This window comes from the organism of the source record quoted next, unplaced genomic scaffold, assembly GCF_019419815.1.
Source record: "Pyrus x bretschneideri cultivar Hongxiangsu unplaced genomic scaffold, Pyrus_bretschneideri_v1 Contig2, whole genome shotgun sequence".
NCBI lineage: Eukaryota > Viridiplantae > Streptophyta > Magnoliopsida > Rosales > Rosaceae > Pyrus > Pyrus x bretschneideri.
In genome coordinates, this window is record NW_025999501.1 from 10245298 (window position 1) to 10272597 (window position 27300).

The 27300-nt window shown below is 40.6% G+C and overlaps 1 long non-coding RNA gene across 2 annotated transcripts; it reads right to left on the reverse strand.

Moving 5' to 3' along the window:
• Positions 1-1065: 1065 nt before the first annotated feature.
• On the reverse strand, positions 1066-25533 carry LOC103961190. Of its 2 annotated transcripts, none has more exons than XR_007257962.1 (4): positions 24938-25529; positions 24715-24814; positions 24525-24614; positions 1066-1330 (listed from the first exon to the last, which is right to left on the reverse strand). It is a non-coding gene; the product is annotated as an uncharacterized LOC103961190 (long non-coding RNA). The 2 variants fall into 2 exon arrangements; XR_007257963.1 differs by lacking the exon at positions 1066-1330 and having other exon boundaries at positions 24092-24614; positions 24938-25174; positions 25367-25533.
• Positions 25534-27300: the final 1767 nt, after the last annotated feature.

The following is a 27300-nucleotide window of genomic DNA, read 5'->3' on the forward strand; positions in this document are numbered from 1 at the left end:
CTCCATGTTTTTCTAAATTTCTCGGAAGTTCACTTGATCTGTCTTTGAAAATCATGTTAACAACAAAGAGAGTCATTCCAAGGCATCCACAATGGATAAGTCGCCTAAACACGTTTTATGTCGGATTTCACAATAAATTAACACCTCACAATCATTCACAGCGCAAATTACGATCATTCAAAGTTAATATCTCACCGTCAAACTCGGTAAATTGATTGTAGCATAGTTTCATAACGACTAAAGTACGATTTATGCACTCTTCTCTCCACCGTCGGCACTTCAAACTAAATATTTTACCATTTACTTTTAGGGTTAGTGAAAGAAACAAAAGAGAAGCCCTAAAGTGACTACATCCTTTGCATATGGTCATCCACATCTGTTCAGCACTAATCATCAGATATGGCATGGCATGGCATCGCATCGCATTGGAAGGCAACGTCGGTAGGTGGAGAGTTGTTAGTGGATTTGGCTTTCCACCGTCACCCACATGCCATCTGCAACTGCATCATTTCGTTTGCTTCCCACTTTTCCTTTTTATCAAAGATTATTTAAGTTAGAAATCGGTTGGCACTGGCTTTTCCTTGTCCCGGACGTCATGGCGTTTTGATTAACATAAGCCACCATATACAAGTTTGTCCCCAAAAGGACAAATACAAGATATTGATTTAAACGAATTGATTGTTGCTTTATCTCTAATTACAAGTCACATTTCTGGTTTAATTTCAAGGTTCTTTTCATAATTAGATGGAGATGGGGGACAAAAGCAACAGAAGATTGTAGGGTTAAGATACATAAGGTTCCAAAACCCTAGCTTCAAGATAAAAACAACAGAGAAGATTACGATATTACTTGCATGTGGTCCAACATCTTAATGAATAGAATGTCATGTTTTCACTCATATGTCACGAGTTCAAAATTATCCTCCCCTCTTAACATATTGTAATAGTTTCGAATCCTCTTAATCTCCTTTTGTTTTCAATAAAATTTCTTCATACCGTCGAATTTTTTGTAAACTTCTTAAAATACGTATTTGGCCTAGCAAATTTCGTCACTTTGCCATAATAATAAAACATAAAAACCCTAAAATTAACGACACGACATACGTAAATCACCATTTCCTTACAATGAAGAATGACACGAAATGTGGCCGAAATTGGACATCGAAGATCCCCAACTTTAGAATTCTTCAAACATGTTATTCTTAGACGTACGCATGTCGAGTTGTTCCATGATTTCCCCCACTAATTGTTCCACATCATGCATACTACTTACATAATTTAGATGTAATGGTGCACCAAATTGTCGAGCTCTTGTCTTCAGCAACCAAAAGCTGAAAAGATTACCCCCAAAACCAAACTCAGTGAAATCCTATTATTATTTTTTTTCTTATTGTGGCAAACAAGTTAATAACTAATTTCAGAGTTCATTTTGAATTCATTTTAAAAGGACTGGAAATGTTTTTGGCGAAAATATTTTTAGAACCAATTATTTGTAAAAAATGTAAGTAAATCTTAGAAAAATACTTCAAGCATCTTTTAAAACCAATTTTTTTTTTCTTTTAAAAGCACTTGTAATCATTTTAAAACTATTTCCAAACGATTCATAAGATATCTTCACTTGTGCGTCTAAACCAAATGTGTGTTGGCTAAAATAATAAGCACAATTGCTCTCAGGTCAAAAAAGAATACGCGCTCTGTGACCTTCGTTCAACTTTCTACGAATGTTTCCATATTTTATGCCGTTGAATAATTAGTATTAGCTACATACTTTGAGCTAACTATTTTAATTAGTTATTAATTAATATGTGATTAGATTAATATGGCTGTAATGGTTGGTGACAACCACCTTAATGATATGATGATTGAAAGAAGGGCACACACCTGGCAGGCTGGTGCCTAATTATACAGCCAGCTAGATGGAATACGTTCTCTTTTTAAAGAACCTTTAAATTGAAGTATAAAATTAGGGTGTAGTTATCCACATACTTATTTTTACTTCGCACGTACTTTTTCTAATTTCCGACCATCAGATCAAATGAATCAAAGAAGATCGATGAACAAAAGTTAACAAAGATGTGTGGGAGTCAAAAAACGGTGTGTGAATAGAACTACCCTAAAATTATGAACTCCCATGTTTGCCACTTGGCCCTCAATAACTATTAGTTTTAGCAAAAAAAAATAAAAAATAAAAAATAAAATAACACTTCAAAAATCAAACTATAAAAGAATGGTAGTGATATCTACACACTCATTTTTACTTCTCACACACCCCTCTTAATTTTCGATTATCAGGATCGAATGAAGGATATGTGGAAGGTAAAAATGAGTGTGAATAGCATTATCCTAAAAAAAAACAAAGCACTTATGAATTGGTATTTGTCAGGTTTTGCGCATTGGAAAGCAATCAGCAATTAAAGTAGTTTACTTGCTTACTTAAAGCATAATAAAACAGAATACGGAGGGATTATTCCACCATTGGAGAATAGGTCTCTTATTTTGGAAGGAACAATATTCTAAAGAACTTTAAGATAGTTCTAAGAAGCTTTCTCAGCAAACAATAGTTGAATCGATTCGTATGCAATAACAATTTAGGGATTTTTTTTTTCTTTCTTCAAAACGGTATTTTAAGTGTTTTCACCTTTAAAATTAAGTATTTGGTAAACTTCTTCGTGACACTCCAACACATGGGCGTTTCGGGGCGATATGTCTTGCTATTGTGGTGATCGTTTCCAATGGGGTATCGAGTTTACGTGGTTGGAGTTGGATAAGCAATAAGTAGAAAGTAACACATGGCATATGTCGCTCTTGAGCTACATATAACCAATTTGTTAGGCTGCCCCCAACACATCAGCACCTTGAAGCCATCGAAAACGCACGACATGACAGTGCCAAGTTTCGTTAATTGCAAGGGCCAGCTGTGTTTTATGTTAAGTAGGCACTTAATGAATCAATTAGAGCCAGTTTTTTTGGACAATGCAATGACCTAACCAAACCAAACAAACCAGTATGATAAAGGGATTAGGATTCTCTCCCCTCCTCTTTTTCATTCCCTTCCATCCCCTCCTCTCACATTCTCTTATTTTGTCTTTCTCTTGCTATAAAAAATTAATATAAGATGTTGAAGTGGCTTAATCGTGACCATTCAGATAGGAGGGGAGGGAAAGGGAGGGAAATAAAAACTCTGATTTACGAGCATCAAAATAGAACCAGTATGTGGAACTGGAGAGAAACTGTCATAGGTTAGTGATAGTTGGTTACCGGTCTAATCAATATTTTTTATCAACAACTTATATGACATGAGTATTAGTGGTTTCATTTGTAGTCTATTACCTCATGGGTAACATATGTCGTGTAGAGAGAAACTGACAAGTGTATTGTATCATTGGCACATAATATCACAATACTAGTGTGCTCGTGTCATGAAAATCATTCTCATTAAGTAAGCATCATTTATGGTATGTTACCTATTACGTGTGGGGTGCCTCCTAACATGTGGGCTTAGTGCCTACTTAATTTGATCTCAGTAGAAGATGATGAGGTCACAAACTTGACATATCATCCATCGTAAAACAAGTAATTTCATTACTCTTAATTCTCTACTCAGTTATAAGTCTACAACACTTGGTATTTGGTCATGACTGTAAGCAATAATCGATCTCCTAAAAAGAAATTTCTATTCTTGATTAGTTAAGATTGCAGACAACTTACCATTTACCGTTTCTCCTATTAGTGAGCGTTTAAAGTGTCTAACCCTGCATAAGGAGCCGATTCACCTATTTATAGGCTATGAGGAGCCGATCTAAGCTATCGACATTTCTCTAAGTCATCAGTACAAGTAGGGGTCAGTGGCAAGACCTGTCTACTCAAACTTGCCCTCTGTCTATAGTAGGGCCGCCCGCTCCCTGCACAATATGGGCAGACATATCAGCCACGCCAATCAGTCTGGCTTGATAACCCACATGGTTGAGTGAGTGTTGCTCAGACTAGATAGGGCAGTTTAATATATGAGTGGGAGCAGTTGGTATAGCTAAGTTGCCGAAGTCGACTTACTCTGCCCGGAATAGTTTCATTTAGCAAAGAATTGCCTCCACTTTAGGCCAACCGGTGGAGTGGGCTTGAACATTCATTGTTCCAGGAAGGTGAAAATCATGGTCTCACTGCCGACGAGTGGGACACTCATGGTTGTGCATGACCCAGGTTGCTAATTGAACTCGAGCCAAACTATGCTTCTGCTTTTCTTTGTCACCCGGAATAGTTTCATTCAACGAAGCATTGCCTCCACTTGGGGCCAGCCTGTGGAGTGGGCTTGAACGTTCATTGTTCCAGGAAGGTGAAAATCATGGTCTCACAGCCAACGAGTGGGATACTCATGGATGTGCATGACCCAGGTTACTAATTGAACTTGAGCCAGATTTTGCTTCTACTTTTCTTCGTCTGATGCGTTGCCTACTCCAATGCGAGGTGAAGGAAACTCTTTGCGGGCCAAGCCACGAATGGACACTTCGGTTGAAATTGGGTTTAGAATGCTCGTCGAAGTGTAGGCTCTACCATGAATGCATATTTTTTTATGGACCTAGTCAGGAGTGGACACTGCTCTGCTCGCTAAGGCGAGAGAAACATTACCTTGAGGCCCAAGTGGAAGTGAAAATTGCACGAACACTCAGTTCGTGACTGCTTGCCGAGATGTTGTGGAAAGAAACATCGTCGCTTGCCCTCGTGTCTAGATGTGCTAAAGAGGCTGATTAACCAAAGTTATCTTTTGCGTGAAGGCGCTCATCAAATTTGCAACATACTAGGATACGTGTTAATCGTTATTCAGGGTGGAAGAGCTTGGATAGTAGGCGTCTCCATGAATAGTGGAAGTGTAGTGGACTTTGGGTTCAAAATTTGAGCCGAGATGAGTTAAATCTACGAAAAAAGGAGAAAACTAGGGCAAAAATACCCTTGGTTTAATCGCTAGTCCAACGGTCTGTCCGACCAGACCGACTTAAGTTGGGTACGATCAGAGAACCAAAAACCAATTTAACTGAACCGATCTGGAATCGATTGGGCCTCAAAAGTTGGCTAGACTGCTAGTATAGGCTGGGTTTGGTTGTGGGTTGGTTCGCTGGTCTTTGAGGCTCCATGCGCTAAGCTCTCGAGCTATAGGTTTCGGTATGTTGCGATGCAGCACAAAGCCTGGGTCTGGCTTTGAGCCACGACGTGAACTGCTTCTATAACGATTTGAGCTTGCTACTGGTAAATTGTGTGGCAGTGGAGATGTCTCACGGGCTACCAGAGTGGCAGCTGGGTTGCTGCTGCTGCATGTGCGGCAATTTAAGCTTTGCCTGGAGCTGTCTTATAAGCCACTGCTGCAATAACCACCGCTATCATAGCCGCGGTGGTGCTTTGCAGTCACAAAGTTGCTCTAATTGCAGTTAAAGCGACATAAACTTCATGCAAGCATATAGCCAAAACAAACAAATTTTTATGTGGTCTTATCCTACCATGCAAATTTTTTGTCTTTAAGATGGGCTAGGGCTTATGTGGTACTGTTGACCCTGAAATTACAAAATCTACGTTGCGCGCAGGCCGAGTAACTGATAAGCTAACTACGTCATTCGGTTGAATGCGGCATGTGCCAACTCTTCGCCCGAGCTCGACCGAGGAGTAAAATTTGTTGATGTTGCGTTAAGTGCGTTGCTGACTTCTTTATCTTGCAACTGCGACCGAGGAAGGAACAAATCTCTGCTTTTGGATTCTCGAGCCTGAAGACAAGGCTGCTAGTTCTGCGAAGTTCACAAATCGTCGGCGCCTGATTCGGTCACAGTGATTATATTCGTAAGAGTATAAACACGTCGAATCGACACCAGACTGTACAGACACAAGTATTCAAAGGTGATGTATGTTTTGATGGTGAAAGTGGTTCGGCTGTCAGAATGCCGAACTTTGAAACTCACTTGTGAGTATCCAATCATAAAATTATTCGGCGTCCAGTACGCTGAATGTCGTAACTCGTAACACCTTACTTCGCCAAGAAAGTTAATAAGATGACATCTGCTAATAAGGATTCGAAAACCCTTCTCGACCAAGACTTGGATAGGTAACCAATCAGCCTTGACGCAGTGCTGTTTATCCAAACTGAAGGTGCTCCTCGGTCTGCTAATTCTACGGTAACAGTGTTGTTTATCCAAACTGAAGGTGTTCGCCGGTTGCCTTCACAGTGCTATTTATCCGAACTAAAGATTTGTCGACGAGAAAAAGAAAATAAAAGGTCTCAAGATGTTTGAGAGGTTTTGCGCATGGCAGTTGTGTGTTCAATTGAAGGTCCCCAATTGTTGCATAATGTCTTGTATTTATAGTACTGAATCCTTCTTGAGATCGAGTCAAAATCATATCTGGATTGGGACTTCTTATTCCGTTCCAACTCTGCTTCAACCAATCCTACCCCCATTAGGACTTTGTACTCACCCCTTTGTGAGGCTTTATTCATTATTGGTCGAGAATCCTAATTGCCCTAGGATTTCTTTGACCTCTTTTGCTTATCCGAACCACTCATCCCTATGGTAGGACTCGACCATCCCTGCTGAATGGTCCGGGATCACCAGATAACCCATAGTATTTTTGAAACGGCTTTGGGCCGAGCATAAACCTACACTGGGCCCAACAATATTATTTTGGGCCCAAACATTACCCCCTCGCTTTTGAGGTCGTTGGCTGCCAACCTTTGGTCGAATCTCAACCTTGAAGAAGCGAAAACATCTTTTGCTTTTAAACTTAACTGTTCTCGATAACCATCACCATGCGCATTTATGGAATATGATTGCACGATCTCTGTTATTCCCGACGTCCTGCCACGTGTCGATTCTCTAATAAACCTAACAACTCTTAATCATGGCCCTCGAAAACGTGGGTCTGCCGAAGCGTCTTTTCTTCATTAATGCATTAAATCCACCGCCGCACGTAATCGTCCGTCCTAAAACCTCGAGAACCTTGATCTTATCCTTGGCGGTTTTCGAGATATCCGAAATGATTGGCCATTTCCCGATCGATTTTCCCTTAAATTTTGAAAATCAAAACGTTTCTGAATATCAAACGTTTGATTTTCCTTCTGAAATGCCTATAAATATCTGAGTTTCCTTTATTTGCATTTCACGTTTCCAGAAACCTTCAAAGAACCTCTCAGCCATTTTGCTTTCTAAATCCCAGAAAACAAACTCTTACTCTAGAAATCCTCCCAAGCATTCTTCCAAACCCTTCCAGGCTTTCCAAAATGACTTCCAGCACCTTCATTTCCAAGGTCAACGACGAATACAGCAAATGCAAGGGCTTCATCAATCGGAGCGCCATCAAAACTCTGCGTTTTGAGGGTGACCTAAGCACTACCCACCAAATCTTGGGGCCACTCTTTAAGGATGCAGTTCCTTTGTCTATCACCACCCTCTTCAAGGCTCACTGCCTGACACCCTTGCTGCAAGGGTTCGACTGGTCAAAATAGGACCTATCGATGCCCCAAGGAGCCTGGCCCACGACCAATGCTAACTGGGTGGCTTGGGTTGTCCGAATGGAAAACTTCTTCGGCCAAGAGTGGAAGACTCTTAGTATCTATGACGCCGTCAAGCTTTCGACCATGGATAAAGAACTCCTCATGCCAGCGCTGAGTCTCTGGTGCTCGGCCACCAACACAATGGTCATTCCTTTTGGCCCTCTCGGCCCTACCATCATTGACTTCTCGGCTATTCTTGGGACTCCTCCATCTGGCATCCCGATAGATGCCGCTCTCTTTGGGCACTCGTCGAATCTCGACCTTAAGGCGCTCTTCGAAGATCAAGCCGTCGAAACACTGAGTCGAGATGGTCGAGAGCCTTCGAAAGAAAACGTTCAGAACCTACACAAGAACTTCTTCAACTACAACACCCTCATCTTCCACTTCGCTGGCCGAGGCAAGGCAAGTCTTAGGAAGGGAGAACATGAAGCCTTCCTATTCTACTGTTGTACCCGATCGAACAAGTGTTTGGTCGAGAACATGCCGATGGCCGAGACTCTGGCTAGTGGTCACACCCTGATGCTTAGCTCCGCCGTTCTCGCCAATCTTCTCCACTACCTGGCCGAGGCGACTATTGAAAAAGTTGACCCAAACCAGAATGGTCCCCTCTGGGTCTTCCAACTCTGGCTACAAGTCTATTCACCACACTTCACCCGGATCTCTGCCTTTCACCCTACTTCCTCGCTCGGCCTTCAGTTGGCATCTTGGCCGTCGCGTCCTCACCAGGCTGAAGAAGTCTTCAAGTACCTCTTCGGCCTAGAAGTCCTCTCCAACGACGAATTTTTAGTATGTCATCGTCGAGAGCATCCTTGCTCCATCAGGCTTCCATCATCAGCCTAGAATGAAAGTGAAGATGCTGCCCTCCGCCAGAATTGGGGGTCGATCGTGCTAGCACACGACCTTCCCCTTGGTTGTGATCCTTGCCGAGCAAGTTGGGAAGTCTACCACCCCCACTTCACGGCCCGACAACTTGGATACCTTCTAGGTTGTCCGGTCCTTCTACTTACTTCTCGTTCCCTCCTCAGCCGAGAACGCCTTTCTGGCTCATCGGAGATGGAGTGCAGAGAATCCGAGAAAGAGTTTCAGGATCGGTGCAAAACATTTCACCTCCGACCAACTTTCCCCGAATCTCTTGACACAGACACCTTCGATGATTGGTAGGAAGAATACACTGGAGTCTTCTTCGGGGTTGCGGTCGAAAACATCACCGACAAAATTTTCGGTGATCGGCCAAGGAGAATCTCTACCTCCCAATCCAAAGAGCCGACCCGAGGTAGACGGCTACTCTTTCTTTTATTTGTTTTTTCGATTGTCACTACCCCTTTCTAATACGATCTTATTTTCTCAAATGGTCGGTCATCGAAGAAAGCGGATGTGATCGCTGCGGCTGCGGCCAAGAAGAAATCTGCTCTCTAAGAGGAGTAAAACCGCCGTGCAACCCTCACAAGGCAAATGGCCTTGCCCGAAAGCTAAAATGGCCGGCAAAGCTCCCCGACCCTCAAAACGCGTTAAGATCTTGGTGAAGAAAAGGGAACAGGAGATCCACGTGATTTCCAGCCATACTACTGGGACAAACGCAACAAACAACTTTCCCCCTGCTCGGGTCGTCCCGGCCCTAACGGAAGAACGGTCAATGGCATCTTGCCAAGCAACTCGAGTCGTCTCTAGGGTCATGGCTGATCTAGGGACAGCTCCGCTGGTCAAGGGACCTGTAATCCCGGGGCCAACGCCTGTCCTGGAGAAGATAACCCCACCCGTCGGGACAAATTCTCTAAAGAAACAGTCAACGGTAGTCTTGGAAGAGGTATGACTATATTGCTAACGACCCTTCTTCATTTTACCAAGTTTACAATCCTAACGGCTTTTATTTTAGGCTGATGAAAGCGACGAGAATGACGAAATCATGTTGTCGAGTCACCTTCGACCAACTACTACTGCCAACTTTCCTCTCGTGGTCGTTGCGGCTGCTCGACCGGATCCTCCAATGGCCGATCGTGGGAAAAAACCTTGGTCGAGCCTGAGGCAACGGCAAAAATGCCGCTCCACCCCTAAGATGAAAACCTCGACATTCTTCCACAAGAAGTTACCTCGGCTTTTGTAAGGCTCACTCTTCTTTCTTTATTAATTTTATTACGACGCATCTGAACCCAGGAAAATATTAAATGTCAGGTGCCCGAACGTTCATTTCACCGATAATTTTATGCGCCGAAAGGTGTAGTCTATATTTTTTGGCCACCTAAGTGGCCATCAAATGTAGATAACCTCAATCGACCGTGTGAATTGAGAAACAATCTTAGGCACTAGGCCCGGCCATTAAGTTCTCTAGGTTCGAGCAACAAACCAGAGGACATGGCCAAGGTCTCCTCTCAGCAGGTCTAGAAACACATTCCCTCTGTTATACATTCCATCTAATTTTCTTTTTGCTTACAAATTTTTCTTTTGTGTGCAGCCTTCGTGGGAGGTCAAGCTCGATGTTCTTCTTCAGAGCATCACTGGTGCGGCTGGTTCCTCTGCCGCCCCTGCCGAACTAGTGGAGGCCGTAGCCGAGGCCCAAGCTTTTGTTATGCTGCAGGAGCTCCTGTCCCTCTCTGCCTCTCAGGTCCTCCAATGCAAAGGTCTTGACTCCGTTGGGGAGTGTTTGAACAACCTTGCAAATGGCGGTTTCCTGAGCACGGAGAATATCGCCTATCTGTCTGACCTTTTGGAACGGACTCGGCAACACTTCACCATTTTCGAACAAGCTTTACGGGCTGAGAACAACCTGAAAACGGCCAAGATTGCGCATGAAGCCAGTCGGTCAGAGGTGAAGGCCATAAAAGTGAAGAATGCGCAGCTGACCGAGTTTGATTGCCTGATTTCTGAGCTTCAGCGTCAAATCGCTGAGCTTCAATAACAAAGGTTAGTTGCTGCTTCAGAGCTTGAGAGGGACTTTGAGGCGAATAAGGCTCGGCTTACGACCTTCACTACAGGCGTAAAGCACAGCCAACAACTGCAACTTAATAAGAAGACGAGGCAGGCTGAGATAATTTTGAGCGAAGTAAGGTGGCCGGAGTTGAAGGCTGCTCTCGAGACTTTCCTCCCTTCGACCCCTTAGAATTTTTAGGAGCCTTTTAAATGTATCTATTCGTCCTTTTATGAATTTAATACAATGATATTTATTCTTGCATCTCCCACGTGATTGGATAGTACTTCTTTAAGAATTTTCCGTTGATTGGTAATTTATGAACTAAACCAATTCGGTCTTTAAGGTGGTATGCCCCCTTGCCGAGAACTTTGTGTATGATGAACGGTCTTTCCCAATTTGGCGACCATTTGCTGAACCTGGGGTCTTTAGTTCTTGCGGGTAACATAGTTTGCCATACCAACTTTCCATCGCCGAACGTTTTTTGTCTGACGCGTTAATTATAAGCTCGCTCAGCGATTTTCTTCTGTGCTACTAATAAATTACACGCGTCGAACCAAATTTCTTCCAAGTCTTCTAACTCTTGTCGCATGGCTTGACTGTATTCGGCACTGAACAAACTACTATGCTCAATCATTCGTAAGGAGTTTATACTTAGCTCGACTAATGACATAGCGTTGTGTCCGTAAGTTAATGTGTAAGGAGTTGTTTCGGTGGCAGACCGGGCTGAAGTTTGGTAGGCCCATAATGCTTCATTTAGCTTTAAATGCCACATCCCAAGCCTCTCTCTTACCGTTTTTTCAAGAATACCGATTAATACCTTATTGCTTGCTTCAGCTTGCCCATTCGCTTATAGGTAATACGGCATAGACTGCTCAAGTCAAATATTCAGACTTGCCGTGTACTCCTTAAACATGTCGGCTGTGAAGATTGTGCCATTGTCGGTTATGATCGTTTCTAGCACGCCGAATCTGGTCACAATATTTTCTTCTACAAAACTGCAAACTTCTTTGGCTGTTAATTCGGCGTATGATTTTGCCTCGACCCACTTAATGAAGTAATCGGTTGCCATCAGTATCCATGCGTGTTTTGCCGCTCCAAAGGATGGTGTGATTTTGCCGATTACGTTCATTGCCCATCCTCTGAACGATCATGGTTTGGTAACCGATTGGAGTAATTCAGCCGGGGTTCTCTGTACTGGTCTATGAATCTGGCACTGTATGCATATTCGATGCAATCCTTTAATATACTCGGCTAGAAGTAACCGTGTCGTCAGAGCAACCAACGCATTTTGCGTCCTGATTGGTGAGCTCCGCAAATTCCTTCATGTACTTCGGCTATTGCTCGGGTGACCTCATGTGGGCCGAGGCACAGTAATAGTAATCCATCCTCACCCTTTCGATATAATTTATTTTAGTATGACACGTAATTCGTGGCGTAGACCCTCGTTCTCCGGTCGTGTTCCCTGTTAGGGTTATCGAGATATCATAAAATCCTCTTTCTCTAGTCGTCTGGTAGTGTCTCGACGACACATACTTCTACGGGGTCTCCTCGCTCTAGTAACGATGGTAACGACATCACCCTCGTGCATATCACGTGATTGCACTGGAGAATTTGCTGATTGACCAAGGCTGGGTAAGATTGCAGGATTGTGGGTGTTACCCGGCCTAGCTTGCCCCCTGTGAGTTGTGCTCCGGAGGTTATTTGGGTGAGTTCATCGATGTCAGTGTTCCGAATACATGAAATGTGCTCAAATGTAATTCGTTCAAACGACTCGGCCAAATAGGTGGCGACCATGTGATAGGGCGCCAGAGTACAACTCATGCAATGAAAAACGCCATTGAGTTGGTTAATCACCAGTTCAGAATCTCTAAGGACGAGGACACGGGTTGCTCTTAAATCGTGCAGGACGTGAAGGCCGATGATAAGAGCTTCATACTCGGCTTGATTATTCGTACAGCCGAAATCTAACTTAAGAGAGAAATACCAGCGGCAGTGGTTGGGGGATTGAATAGCAATACCAACACCAACCGAGGTCGAGGTGCTGGAGCCATTAAAATGCATCGTCTAATGGTTGTCACGTATTGTGACTAAGCCGATGTCGACGTCGCTGCCCCCAAAGCCATAATGAGAAGGGTGTTGGGCCAAAAAATCTGCGAGGGCTTGGCCTTTGACGGTTTTTTGGGGTACATACTGCAAACTGAACTCTGATAAAGCCATTATCCATTTTCTGATTTGGCCTTTGACGATAGGCCGAGTGAGCATGTAACGAATAACATCTGTTTGGGCAATGACCTGCTTAATTGATGGGAGCATGTAGTGCCAAAGTTTTGATGCGGCAAAAAACAGACCTAAGCAAAGTTTCTCGACGGGTGAATAATTGGGCTCCGGCGAATTCAGATTGCGGTTGAGATAAAAGATAGTTTGTTCACGCCCAGCATTGTTATCTTGTGCGAGGAAACAACTGATGGATTCAACGGCTGCCGAAATGTACAGTTTGAGAGGCTTACCACGACAAGTTGGAACTAGTACTGATGGCGTGGTAAGGGAAACCTTGATTTGCGTAAAAGCCGTTTAGTGTTCTTCGCGCCACTCAAACTTGTCGGAGTCCTTAAGTTTAAGGAGCGTAGAGAATGCTTTCATTTTGCCTGCCGAATTAATGATGAAACGACGGAGAAAATTTATCTTCCCGAGCAATGACTAAAGTTGATTTTTGGTCGTCGAGTGTAGAGCGCTAATGATTGCGCAAGCTTTATTTTCGTCGACCTCAATGCCACGATGGTGCATCAAAAAACCCAAAAAATTACCGGTCGATACACCGAAGGCGCATTTGGCCGGGTTCATTTTGAGATTATGTTGTCGCACGCGAAGGAATGCTTGCTGAAGATCATCCAAGTGTGTTCGGCGACTTTTCGATTTCACGACCACATCGTCGATAAAAAACTTCTATGACCGTACCGATCAAATCATGGAATATCGTATTCATGGCTCGCTGGTATGTGGCGTCGGCGTTCTTAAAGTCGAATGGCATGACGACCCATTCGTAGGTACCGAGTGCCCCCGGGCAACGAAAAGCGGTCCTGTGAACGTCAGCCTCAGCGATAAAGATTTGATTGTAACTAGCATGGCTGTCCATGAAGGATAACATTTCATGATTGGCTGCAACATCAATTAGTAAATCCGAGATTGACATTGTGTATTTATGTTTGGGAGTGGCCAGATTTAAATTATGAAAATTGATGTAAATGCGGAGGGCTCAACTTTTCTTTAACATCGGGATGATATTGGCCAACCATTCGACGTACCGAGCAGTCTGAATAATCCCACCTTTCAGAAGCTGAACTAATTCGTCCTTTATGCCGAGCTGTACTTCTATCGAGAACCGATGTGGGGTTGTCGGAAAGGCTTACACCCCTCTTTGATGCGTAACTCATGTTCGACGAGGTTTCGATAAAGGCCTGGCATCTCATGATAATTCCACGCGAAACAATCTTTAAATTCATGAAGCAGTTTACAAAGCTCGACCTTCATAAGAGGTGGCAATAACACACTGATAAACAATGATCGAGGATCATCAGCTGTACCAACATTGATTTCTTCCAATGGGTCCTTAACCTGGGGCCGATTATCTTCGAGTTTAGCCGGTGCGGCCTGAACTTTGTCGAACGATAGAACAGAGCCGTTATCCGCTTCGGCTAAAAATTCGATTAAGTTTATGCCTAAATGTGGTAGCTTGGCAACGGCGTACCAATGAGCCAGCAAACGTTCTATGGTCGACGAAACCGCGGCCCGACGCCTTTCTTGTTTGGCGGCGTCAGTCATCGGCATTGGTAATTAGATCTGCCAAGTCGAGTCTCGCCGAATCCTATTGTACAATCTCGGCGCCTACCTCGATAGCTTTCTGAACCGAAATTCTGGTCGGCCGTCCATCCTCGTTAAAACCCTGGAGGGTGATGTAGCCGACGTGATCGTCATAATAGCGAGCTTGAATCATGTTAGTCTCAAATGGCTGATTATCAGCTGGGTGCACTACGACTGATTTGTCGTCCCAAAAGATGAGAACTTGGTATAGCGATGAAGGAATGCAACTTGTTTGATGGATCCAATTGCGACCGATCAATGCATTATAGTCAGTCTTTAAGTCAATTATAAAGAATGTCGTAATATGGTTACGACCGGCAACGCTGACTTCTAACGGGAGCACTCCTTTGGTTTGAGACTTTTTGCCGACGAAGCTGCTCATCGTTATCCCTGATGGGATAAGCTCGTCATTGGAACGGCGTAATGCCTTCATGACGAAAATTGGCAGATGTTGACTGTGGCTCCACAGTCGACAAACACCTTGGAAATGGGATATCCCTCAATATGAGCCGTGACGTATAACGGCTTTAGATGTTGGAGATTAACAGAGGGGGAGCAAGGAAATAATTCGGCCAGGGTTGCCTTAAGATTATCGCCTTTACTGACTTCCCCATCTTCGTCAGTAGCGATGAAATCCACTTGTGTTGCTTCTTCGGCAACCACGTCCCCATCCAAAAAATTTGACTGATGGGTTCTTGGTTGAAACTTAGCCGGTAGGACATAGACCATACTGATCTCTATATGCTCGAGGACCGGGGGACCCATCGAGCCCTAGTCGTCTTCCAGAGTAGTGGATGTAGTATCAGTTGTTGGAATGTCTTCAATTGGACTATTTAGCGATTCGGTATGAACCTACTCCTGAGGCGTATGGACTGAATTTATTCTATTCTGGTTATCTTCCTCGAGCGCGTTTACTGCCGAAGATTGATTTGGTTATTGTAGTACTTTACGGGCTCGTTCTTCATAGGCAATTCGGGCATTCCTTGTGTCTAGATATGCGTCTAAACGCGCCACCCGATTTTCCTCATCGGCCATAAGGCTGAGAAAACTTCGAAATGATATTGCAAATGCTGAAGGTCTTCGAGTGAAAAGGGTAACTCGGCGGTATCTATATCTGTGTATGAGTCGACCTCAAAGCCGAGGACCCGAGCCTCACGTATATGCTGGAACCTAGCTTTCATTGTTGGATCGGAAGTTTTTTGGATAATTTGCTCGGCATCAAGGCAAGTTAGTGCTAGGTTGAAGGCTTCCTAACATGCCTTGGGTAGTCCATATAAATCATTGGTGGAATATTTCTTATGAAATTCCTGCATGTACTCCAAGGATTCATCGAGAAATGGAGGGTGCAGATTGCGCCGTACTTTGACTAGCGGTTCCTGCGGTGGTAGTGGGGGAAGTTTACTTTCAGCCTCTTGTTCAAAATGCTTGAGACGAGCTGTCATCTCTCGGGGCCGAAGAAGGAGCTTGATGCGTTTCTTGGACTCTTCAATGGTGGTCTCAAAGTCGCGAGCAACTGCCTTTTTCCCTTGAAGTAATTCGGCCATGATAATAGGGGTAGGCCGATCGTCACTGCTTCCTACTGCCTCTTTTGGCTGCCACTGAGTAGTCGAATTAGCTTGCGCTTTTTGTCGTCGAGCCATGCAATCTATCTGCTGGCGACGACGTTTCTGGGACTTAGATAACGCTGTATACAAGCCAGTTGGAGAATTGTAACTGTACCAACGTTGGTTTCGTGGCTTAGGCGGTTTAAAGGTTTTTCGATCGACTGACGAACTCGAACTGCTTGAGTTGCGTGAGTAATAATCCTCATTGTAGAACGCTGCGTCAAAGTCAAGACGTCATCTGACTGGGGCTGGGTCTTGTACCTGTGGACTGAGTCTCTCAAACACTTGGCGTCGTGGGCCAGCACTGAGTTCCTTTGGCGGTTTTGTAGCGGCTGTGGATAGTAGGCCTGAAGTTGGTGCCAGAGATGCCTTCTTTTTAGGTTCAACTCGTGTTTTACAGTAGTCGCATAAAACCATTGATTCATCAGTTTCTTCGGAACTAGAACCTGATTTGGGTTCAACGATGGCCGGCCCTGAAGGCTCCGTGGGTGGTGCATTTGAAAATAAATCAATCTTCAGTCTTGGTTGACTATTCTGCTTACGGGCATGCTGCACCGAGATGAATTCGCCCATTCCTTTTCCTTTGTTTTAGGGAGATGAGCATCCACCATACCAATTGTCATTGAGGGGAAATGATTGACGTCGACCACCATCTGTTTCTCCGGGAATTTTAACTTACCCTTCTCGATCCAATTTTGAATCACGTCACGGAACACAACGCAATTATTGGTAGCATGCTTGTTTGAATTATGTTACTTGCAATATGTTTTGTGTGACATCCCACATCGCCCAGGGGAGTGATCCTTAAATGTATATTCTCATCCTTACCTAGCACGAGCCTTTTGGGAGCTCACTGGCTTCGGGTTCCGTAGGAACTTCGAAGTTAAGCGAGAAAGGGGCTAGAGCAATCCCATGATGGGTGACCCACTGGGAAGTTGCTCGTGAGTTCCCAAAAACAAAACCGTGAGGGAATGGTAAGCCCAAAGCGGACAATATCGTGCTACGGTGGTGGAGCGGGCCCGGGAAGTGGTTCCGCCCCGGGCCGGGATGTGACATTTTGCCCTTCAATTCTTCGGCCTTAAGGATGTTGTGTCCTGGCCGAAGTTTGATGATCTTTGCTACCAACAACTGGTCGAAAATTGCATCGGCTTTGGTGATATCGAAAGTGTAAACCTTCGATATTTTACTCATCTCCTCGGCGGCCGAACGGGTCTTGGCATCTTTGGGACTTACTTGAGCTAATGGCTTGCTTGTATGGTTTACCTATCACTATTTCAACCGCGTCCACACTGGCATACTGGGGGTCCTCACTTTCGGCCAATGCGTAGCTGACTGTGGGATTCTTGTATAATGTTCCCCGGGATGGGGACTTTGATATTTTTTCCTCTCGAAGCAAATAATCATACTGCTCAACATGTTGAGCAAGTTCGTACATATCTTGAATATTTGCCCCTAGGAATTTCTTTTTGTATTCCACGTCCAAACCGTTTAGGGCAATTCTGACGAATTCAACTTCAGGAAAAGGTACTCGACACCAATTCCTGGCCGACTTGAACCTTGTTAAGTATTCCATCGGTGATTCGTCTGAAGCTTGAGCATCTTAGCCAACGATGAAACAGACATTTCCATCCCTGGTCAATAGAATTGTTCATGGAATTTATAGACCAATTCTTCCCAACTCTAGACGGAGTTTGGTAGGAGATTAATGTACCAAGCAAAAGTTGACCCTGTCAGTGAAAAGTTGAATAGCCGTAGTTTATGGAAGTCCCTATTGACGTCCCCACATTGCGCCGTGAACCGAGCCACATGTTCTAACAAGGATAAGGATGATTCTCCGGCGAACAGACTTAAGTCAGGGATCTTGAAGCCTTGAGGGTATTCGAACCTTTCCACATAAGCTGGGTACGGGGTAGATGAATTTTGGGAACTTCGGCCCTTTTTTTAGGGTCGAGTCGATCATTCTTTAGACCTCGGTCATATTGACTAATGCTGCTTCTACTCCCTGGTCAGGTCCGTTAGATCTATTGCTTGATCCGCCTCTTTTCTCTAAGTCAATTGGTTGTAACCGAGCGGATCCTTTCTCGGCTTGTAATGGGACATTCGTAAAAGGAGGCTGCTGAGGTTGGCCGACGTGGCCATCTTCGAAGGCTTTACTAACCAATAGTTTAAGCATCCTGGTCTGTGTATCACTATTGCTTCGTATTGCGTCAGAAATCATTCATTTTCTAGCCAATCGACTGCTTGACCTGTCGATATTGTTTATCAAGTTGTCTTCGAATAAACGACCTAATTGGCGGATCAGAAACCTCCCCACCATTTTCATCGCAATCTTCCACTATTCTTTCAACAAAAATGCCTACCGTTTGGTTGGGAATTTCTGGGTTGCGAGGCTGTCCGCCGAGACAAATTTCCTTCTCTCGGCGTGTCGCACTTGTAGCCTCGGGGGGTGCAACGATGATCGGATTTTGTGCCTGAGACAAATCTTTCCCAAGGCCTTGCATTGGTAAGTCAATTGTTGACCCTGAAAATTACAAAACCTACGTGGCGCGCAGGCCGAGTAACTAATAAACTAACAACATCATTCGGTTGAATGCGGGGCGTGCCAACTCATCGACCGAGGAGTAAAATTTGTTGATGTTGTGTTGAGCGCGTTGCTGACTTCTTTATCTTGCAACTGCGGCTGAGGAATGAACAAATCTCGGCCTTTGAATTCCCGAGCCTGAAGCAAGGCTGCTAGTTCTGTGAAGTTCACAAATCGTCGGCGCCCGATTCGATCACAGTGATTATATTCGTAAGAGTATAAGCACGTTGAATCGACACCAAACTGTACGAACACAAGTATTCAAAGGTGATGTATGTCTTGATGATGAAAGTGGTTTAGCCGTCAGAATGCCAAACTTTAAAACTCACTTATAAGTATCCAATCATAAAATTATTCGACGTCCAGTACGTCGAATGTCATAACTCGTAACACTTTACTTCGCCAAGAAGGTTAATAAGTTGACATCTACCAATAAGGATTCGAAAACCCTTCTCGACAGAGACTTGGATAGGTAACCAATCGGCTTCGACGCAGTGATGTTTATCCAAATTGAAGGTGCTCATCGATCAGCTGATTCTACGGCAACAGTGCTGTTTATCCAAACTGAAGGTGTTCATTAGTTGCCTTCACAATGTTGTTTATCCAAACTGAAGATGTGTCGGTGAGAAAAAGAAAATAAAAAGTCTCAAGATGTTTGAGAGGTTTTGCGTATGGCAGTTGTGTGTTCAATTGAAGATCCCAATTGTTGCATAATGTCTTCTATTTATAGTACTGAATCCTTCTTGAGATCGAGTCAAAATCATATCTAGATTGGGACTTCTTGTTCTGTTCCAACTCTGCTTCAACCAATCCTACCCCTATTAGGACTTTGTACTCACCCCTTTGCGAGGCTTTATTCATTATTGGTCGAGAATCCTAATTGCCCTAGGATTTCTTTGACCCCTTTTGCTTATCCGAACCACTCCTCCATGTGGTAGGACTCGACCATCCCTGCTGAATAGCCCTGGATCACCAGACAACCCATAGTATTTTTGAAACGGCTTTGGGCCAAGCATAAACCTACATTCGGCTTAACAATATTTTTTTGGGCCCAAACAAGTACCTAAGGTTTGTTCGCATAAAGCTGTGGAGATTACAAATGAGGTTACAGGTCATGAGTTCAAGGTTAATGGTCACAAGCCAGAATTGTACTTGGAGTCACCCTATGATATTGCACGTGAGTCAATGACTCTGGAGGATCCAGTAACCACTGAACTTCTGCTGTGTCTAGCTATAGACGTTAATAAAGCGTTTATTGGGAGACAACTCAATTTTCTAACTTTTTCCTTACTTTCTTCAAGTTTTTTATTTTATTTTATTTTCAATAGTTTCAAAAACAAAAAATAAAATTAAAAAACCTTGAAAAATCTTTTTTTTTTTACTTTGTTTCTTTCCTAATTAGTTCTAGTTTAGATTTTGTGTCTTACATTCTGTTTTTAATTTTCAGAAACACTTGGTTCAAAAATTCTTGAGTGCTTGTGAACTTACTATGATGTGTAAAACTGGGTTAGTAAAACATGATGTTGATTAGAAAATTTGGGCTTTTGCAAGTAGCAGACAAAACATACAATATGGTCCTATTTTCAACTACAGTGCACATAAGGAAAAGTAAAATCGAATTCTGCATCTAGCAGCAAGTCTACATTATCAACAACCACATCACTTTTACATTATCAATTGGCAGATAATTTAAAGCAGTTAAAGCGACATAAATTTCATGCAAATGTAGTCAAAGCAAACAAATTGTTATGGGGTCTTATCCTAGCATGCAAATTCTATGTCTCTAAGATGGGCTGGGCATTATGTAGTTTCTAAGGTTTAGTCGCATGGGGTTGTGGACATTAAAAATGAGGTTATGGGTCATGAGTTCAAGTTTAATGATCATAGGCTTGAATTGTACTTGGAGTCATCCTATGATATTGCATCCGAGTCATTGATTCTGAAGGATCCAGTGACTTAACCATCAGACTTCTGATGTGTCTAGCTATTGGGAGGTAGCCCAATTTTTTAACTTTTTCTTTACTTTCTTTAAGTTGTTTATTTTAAGTTTCTAGATAGTTTTAATTTCTTAATCTTTATTTTATTTTAGTTTATTTTCAACAGTTTCAAAAACAAAAAATAGAAAACCTTGAAAAGTCCCAAAATCTTTTTGTTTTTACATTCTTTCCTAATTAGTTCTAGTTTAATTTGGTCTCTTACATCTGTTTTTAATTTTCAAAAACATTTGGTTCAAAAATTCATGAGTGCTTGTGAACATACTGTTGTGTAAAATTGAGTTGGTAAAACATGTTTTGGATTAAAATATTTGGGCTTTTGCAAGTAGTAGACAAAACATACAAGATGGTTCTATTTTTAGCTACAGTGCACATACAAAAAACTAAACCTAGATCATGCATCCAGCATGAAGTCTACCATCAATCACATAACCACATCAGCTCTACACTACCAATTTTGCAGATAATTTAAAGGAGTTAACACGACAGAAATTTCATGCAAGCATATTCAAAGCAAACAAATTTTTATAGGGTCATATCCTGTGGCATGCAAATTCTATGTGTCTCAGGTGGGTTAGGTCTTATGCAACCACTAAGGTTTATTCTCATGGGGCTGTGGAGATTTAAAATGAGGTTACAAGCCATGAGTTCAAGATTAATGGTCATAGGCTGGAACTGCACTTGGAGTCACACGAGTCATTGACTCTGAAGGATCCAGTGACTTAACCATCAAACTTCTGCTACGTCTAGCTATAGACGTTAAATAAAGCGCTCATTGCGAGACAACCTAATTTTCTAACCCTTTCCTTACTTTCTTTAAGTTGTTTATTTTAAGTTTCTAAATGCTTTTAATTTTCCTAATCTTTATTTTATTTTAAATTTATTTTCAATAGTTTCAAAAACAAAAATATAAAATATAAAACCTTGAAAAATTCAAAAATATTTTGTTTTTACTTTGTTTCTTTCTTAATTAGTTCTAGTTTAATTTTGTGTCTTACAGTCTGTTTTTAATTTTCAAAAACACTTGGTTCAAAAATTCATGAGTTCAAAAATATTTTGTTTTTACTTTGTCTCTTTCGTAATTAGTTCTAGTTTAATTTTGTGTCTTACAGTCTGTTTTTAATTTTCAAAAACACTTGGTTCAAAAATTCATGAGTCTTTGCGAACATATTGTGTTGTGTAAAACTGGATTAGTAAAACAAGCTATGAATTAAAAAAATTTGGGCTTTGGCAAGTAGCAGACGAATACTACAAGATGTTCGTATTTTCACACATAAAAAATGTAAAACTGGATCCTGCATCCAGCAGCAAGTCTACATTATCATCAACCACATCAGTTGTACATTATCAATTGGCAAAGAATTTACAGAAGTCAAAGCGACAGAAATTTCATGCAAGCATAGTCAAAGCAAACAAATTGTCATGGGGTCCTATCCTAGCATGCAAATTCTATATCTCTAAGGTGGGGTGGGCCTTATGTGGTTATTAAGGTTTATTCGCATGAGGCTGTGGACATTAAAAATGAGGTTACAAGTCATGAGTTCAAGGTTAATGGTCACAGGCTTGAAATATACTTTGAATCGATATTGCAAGCGAGTCATTGACTTTGAAGAATCCAATGATTTAACCACTGGACATTACTTAACCTTTCCTTACTTTCTTTAATTTATTTTAAGTTTCTGGATACTTTTAATAGAAAACTAGATTTTAATCCTTAAATAAGATGAAGTTTAGAAAAATGTCTTATACAAGATTAAAATTTGATTTTAGTCCCTAGACTCTATTTAATGTCAGCATATGTATTCAATGTCTCTTTTTTTATTTATAATTTTATGAAGTTTAAATTTTATGAAAATATTATAAATTTTAATTCTCATTATGGTATGCATCTTATATAAGAAAATATTTTTGTAGAGATTTTTCGGTATTTGCATATTTTCTTATCTACCATTAATTCATTACAATATATTTACGTAGGGAACATTTTGGTACACTGGGTTAGTATATTATGTTTATGTGCAGACATTTCGGTACACTAATTTAGTATAATATATTTAGGTACTGACATTTCGGTAAACTAGTTTAGTATCATATAGTTAGGTACGGAATTTTCGGTACACTTATGTTTTTACATATTTTCTTACGTGTCACTAATTCATTCAATATATTTAGGTACGGGCATTTCGGTACATTAATTTGGTAAAATATATTATGATACAGACGTTTAGGCACACTAATTAGAGAAAGTTAAATAAAATTAATGAATTAAAACTTGTATAATAATAAATTTAAAATTAAATGTAATAACATTAAATAATTTATCTATTAAATATAAAAATAAAAATATAATATGAATTTGAATTAAGTACACATTAAGGGACTAAAATCAATATTCACTCTAACACCAGGTTTTTATTAAATTTTATTTTTCTTAAAGGATTAAAGTTCAAAAACCCCTACTTTTAATTTACTAAGCTTTATTTTAGGGAATTGTTATTGGCACTCCAAAATTCTCATTCTACATCCAAACTTTCTATATTTAGTAAGAAAAATAAACTTGTGAGGAGTGTAGAATGAAAATTTTGGAGTGCCAATAGCACTTCCCTTATTTTATTTTAGTTTCTTTTCAACAATTTCAAAAACAAAAAATAGAAAACGTTGAAAAATCCCAAAACATTTTGGTTTTACTTTGTTTCTTTCCTAATTAGTTCTCATTTAATTTTGTGTCTTACATTTTGTTTTAAATTTTCAAAAACACTTGGTTAAAAAATTCATGAGTGTTTGTGAACTTTCTGTGTTGTGTAAATTTGGGTTGGGAAAACAGGTTATGGATTAAAAACCTTGGGCTTTTGCAAGTAGCACACAAAACATACAAGATGGTTCTACTTTCAGCTACAGTGCACATACAGAAAACTAAAACTGGGTCCTACATCCAGCAGCAAGTCCACCATCAACTACATCAGTTCTACATTACCAATTGGCAGAGAATTTAAAGCAGTTAAGGCGACAGAAATTTCATGCAAGCATAGTCAAAGCAAACAAATTGTTATTCCTATCCAAGCACGCAAATTTTATGTCTCTAAATTGGAGTCACCCAATGAAATTGCACGCGAGTCATTGACTCTAAAAGAATCAGTGACTGTTAACTAGACTTCTGTTGCGCCAAGCCTATGGTCATAGGCTTGAATTGTACTTAGAGTTACCCTATGATATTGCACACAAGTCATTGACTCTGAAGGATCCAGTGACTTAACCATCGAACTTCTGTTGTGTCTAGCTATTAGGAGGCAGCCCAATTTTTTAACTCTTTCTTTACTTTCTTTAAGTTGTTTATTTTAAGTTTCTAGATAGTTTTAATTTCTTAATCTTTATTTTATTTTAGTTTATTTTCAACAATTTCAAAAAAAAAAAATAGAAAACCTTGAAAAGTCCCAAAATATTTTTGTTTTTACATTCTTTCCTATTTATTTCAAAAATATTTTGTTTTTACTTTGTTTCTTTCTTAATTGGTTCTAGTTTAATTTTGCGAACATATTATGCTGTGTAAAACTGGATTAGTAAAACAAGCTATGAATTTAAAAAATTTGGGCTTTCACAAGTAGCAACGAATACTACAAGATAGCAAGTCTACATTATCATCAACCACATCAGTTGTACATTATCAATTGGCAAAGAATTTACAGAAGTTAAAGCGATAGAAATTTCATGCAAGCATAGTCAAAGCAAACAAATTGTTATTCCTATCCTAGCACGCAAATTCTATGTCTCTAAATGGGCTTGGAGTCATCCAATGAAATTGCACGCGAGTCATTGACTCTAAAGGAATAAGTGACTGTTAACCGAACTTCTGCTGCGCCAAGCTATTGGGAGTCAACTCAACTTTTCTAACTCTTTCCTTACTTTCTTCAAGTTGTTTATTTTAAGTTTCTAGATGCTTTTAATTTCCTAAGCTTTATTTTATTTTAGTTTACTTTCAACAGGTTCAAAAACAAAAACAAAAGATAGAAAACCTTGAATAAGAAAACTGCTACTAGTACTAGACAGTAAGACACACATACCATCCTACTTCGGTCTCTTCGCTTCCTGATCAACGTCCTGCACAGCTGCGGATTTGCAGCAAATGAACTCACAGACACTTCCTTGGTTTCCTGATTACATGTAACCAATACCAAAAATTGTAATTCGAACTAAAATCGAAAAACCAAAATGCAAACAAAAGATCCTTGTCATCGGTCCAACAGGTACTACCTTTGGCTGCTGCTGGAGCAATTGCGCAAACCTCGTATGCAAACCTCGTACTACCTTTGGCACATTTTTCTTAAATTCAAACCTTCTCACGTTTTTCTTCCTGAATAACGACGATTATAATGTCTCGAATTAGTTCATTTGTAAACGAAAGGCTAAAGAATCAAACATATTAAAACATAAACATGGAAAGAGATTCATCAGATCGTAAGAAAATGTCACAAACCTAGGACATTCTTTTCTGGTGATGTTATGGACATCCCTCAGGCGCTGCCCCCAAACAAATTCTCGGACGTTTTCCAAAATTTCAAAGAAAACAAATGCAAACGAAGAAGATATATTTAAAAAAAAATTCAGAAATTGAAAAGTATTTACATCCTGGGGTTCTGCTACGTCTGTTACCTTGAAAATTTGAAGGCCTAACGAGATCTGGGTTGTTCTCCTTTGATCCCATTTCGGTCACCTTCAATACGAAATCACCATCAAACAACAGAAATCAAAAACCCCAAATTAATATTTGAATGAAGTCAGAAAAATTCATGATCTAACATGAAGAATAATAAGAAACCGTCCGAATCGAAACCCAGAACATACGAAATTTCAAAAAAAAAAAAGAAAAAAAATAAAAAAGAAAGATCGAAAGTAACCCACAAACCTTGAAGAGAAATCAAGGGACTTGACCAAAGTAAGGCAAATATCAAAGCTTTGAATCTTCAAAATCCCGGTAGAGAATGAATGGCATAGGAAGCCCCCTCTCTCTCTCTCTCTCTCTCTCTCTCTCTCTCTCTCTGCGTCTGTGTTTCTTGTTGGGTTCTTTAAAAGGGCGTCTGTGTTTCTTGTTGGGTTCTTTAAAAGGGGTTTTAATTAAGCAAACTTTAATGAAAAACTTTCGGTGCTGTTTACTTTAACGAAAAATTTTATTTTTATACTAAAAAATCAATTCTAATACTGTTTATTTTACCTTTTATTTTGTTTTCATAGTTAAAATTCAAAATTTTCAAACAATTTTCGTTAGTTTTCTTTTTAATTAATCATTTTCATATTGAGAGAGAAGGGCATGTGCTCGTCTCATTTTGAATATAACGGCTACTAATTCCTGACCGTCAGATCTTCATACTACCGAAAAGTCTCGATGGTCTGTCGATAACGGCTATCTCGTTTTTGTGCCCGTGCCCAATTTATTATTTCAAATATTTTTTTGTAGGTTTCCGGGCTTTTTATGGTTTTTTTGTTTTATTAGTTGGGCTGGGCCTTTGACCTTTTTGTATCTAGTGGTTTCTAATTTTACCCACAAAAATCCAACAAAGAAAAATAATAATTTTACGAGCAAAAAAAAAAAAACCTTTATAACAAGTTTCTTCTAAAGTTTCAAACCTAGAATATCACGTGCAATAATAATTTTTTTAATCAAGATAAATAACCTAATCATTTGAGCTACAAGCTTCGTTTTACTATTTTTTTTTTTTTTGTTTTTTAGTAGCAATGACTAAGCTGAAAATTAAAAGGGTAGTGCTATCACACACTCATTTTTACTTTTTACACATCCTTTTTAATTTTCAGTTGTTGAATCGAATAAGTTGAAGAAGACCATTAGCCAGAAATTAACAAGGCTGAACAATGGATGTGTTAAATTTTTTTTTTTTCTGTTTTTTTTTTTTTTTTGGAAAATGGGTGGACGTGTTTCTTTTGATACAAGTTATTATGCGGGATGGATTAGTCACAAGATTTCGAATGCATAGATAACTGTTTATCATTACATATGGTTGAAGCCTTTTTCATGGAAGCTAGACATTATGGTTTATTTGCCTTGATACAAAGATATTGGGAGGGTAGGCATTTGTACTAAAGTCATATAACTAGAAGAAAAGTTAAAGTAGTTTTTATACTACTCACCTGCTAAACTAGTAAAAATTTAAGAAAACTGTTGCAGATGCTCTAAATCCAAAATGTTCAAAGTTATGAATTCTCACAACCTAAATTCGACAGACCAAAATCTAAAGTTGAACCAACCCAAGCCAATTCAATTGGATGGGTAAGTTTAGATTGCAAAATCTCAGGTGCGCAAGCCGCAGTACGTTGCTCGTGTGCGCAAACCCATGTAGCCGCATGATAAAAATTGAATGGTGTTAATTTGAACGAGTGTATCGTGCTCCTTTGTAGAGGATCATCCCATTCTACGATGGGTAGACCCAAAAGACTAAAAATTTTACATTAGAGAGTCGCGCCCTCATCAATGACGGATCCAGGATTTCAACTCTGGGGGGTTTTAGTATAGTATCAAAATTACTATAATGTTAGGATAGAAGATAGTGCTAAATGTACTAAATGCTAGTTTTTTTTTAGTACAACGATATATTTTACACTAAGGGAAGGGGGAGTTCGGCTAAGCCACACAATATAGGCAACCTAATTTGGTATCGAATTCGACATCTACGAGATTCGAACCTAAGACATCTCACTTACAAGTGAAGATGAATACCACCAAACCGTAGTACTGAGTAGCGAATGCTAGTTTTGAAGACTAGACAATAATCTATTAGCAAACCGTATTAGACAATGAAACTGAAATATTATGTTTGTGAAGCCATT